The sequence below is a fragment of the Acanthisitta chloris genome, unplaced genomic scaffold (assembly GCF_000695815.1).
Source record: "Acanthisitta chloris isolate BGI_N310 unplaced genomic scaffold, ASM69581v1 scaffold12664, whole genome shotgun sequence".
Taxonomy (NCBI): Eukaryota; Metazoa; Chordata; class Aves; order Passeriformes; family Acanthisittidae; genus Acanthisitta; species Acanthisitta chloris.
Window position 1 is genome coordinate 31,987 of NW_008671031.1, and position 1,330 is coordinate 33,316.

The window sequence follows — 1,330 nt, forward strand, 5'->3', positions numbered from 1 at the left end:
CTATTAGGGTGGCCAGGCACTGGAATAGATTGCCCAAGGAGATAGATGGTGGAGTCACCATCCCTGGAGGTGTTTGAAGCATCTGGATCTGACACTGGAAGAGATGGTTTAGGGGTTACAGCAGTGACAAGTTAATGGTTGGACTCAATGATTCTTTGATTCTTCAGCATCCAACCTGTGCATTTGCTGAACATCCAAATAGATCTCACATCTCCTTATTGCAGGAAGATGCAGACTAGAAACTGGAAGATGATGACTCTGGTCCTGCATGTAGCTGTTCAGAGTTCTGCTCTCCTTTCTTTTAACCACAAACTTTGTAATGAATGTGGTGGGAATGGATTGTATGAGTGAAACATGAATGTCACTTGGTTAGCTGGAAATTGGGACAAAATGTACTTTTCCTGCAGTATAATCAATACAGTGCTCACAGGGATCCTGTAACATTTGGAATGAGCTCAGTTGGCTTTAAAGCAAAATGTGTGCAAGCCCAAAGGCTTTATATGAAAGGTGGTCTGTACAGTGCTGGAGCATCTGTCCTGCTGTTGCTATCTGTACAAGCAGGACTTTCAAGCATTATTAGCTGCAAGCTAGTGTGATGCTGTAGTTCACGTGTGTATTGTAGGCTGGAGTCAAAAGAGCACATCTATCAAACACTCCAAAGTTATCTCTTTTCTAAAGCCTCTTTCATCTTGAGATATCATTGAATCTGAATTTCCAGCACTGCTTCTGCACACATCCAAGTGAATATACTTTGTTTATTGTAACAGCTACTTCAGGCATTGATTTGCCTTTGCATGTAGATCTGTGGCTGCCCTGATACTTTTTCTAAAAGTCCCAAAGGGCATTGCACTATGTGAACAGAATGAAAACTGGGCTAAATTATTTTTCTCTGAGGTGGTTGTTGTTCTCAGCCATACCCAGATACATAAGACTACATCTTCAATGCATTTCAGAAGGAAGCACCTAAGGCACACTTTTGGCTTCTAAAGGATGTGTTGGTGCAGAGAGAGTCAAAGACCATGTATAAACCGCTTTGTGTTGAAGAGTGAACTTGCACCATTGAGAACTGGCCTGCCTGAGCCTAAACTATTGATTGGGAGCAGCATGGAGCAAAGGGGAGACTGCTGAGGGTCTGTGCTTCTCACTCCAGAGATGTCCCATGTTCTCCCTATCTAGCCGGTTGGGTTCATCCCTTCTCAGCAGGCAGGTCCGGTGTGCTGCCGGAGTTTCTGCTGTCTGACAGCCCGCAGGGAGCGGATGGCTCGGGGCGCCAGGGCCGGCGGCAGTGCCGGGCGCTGTCTGGGCGCTGTGCGGTGTCCGGGACGGGTCC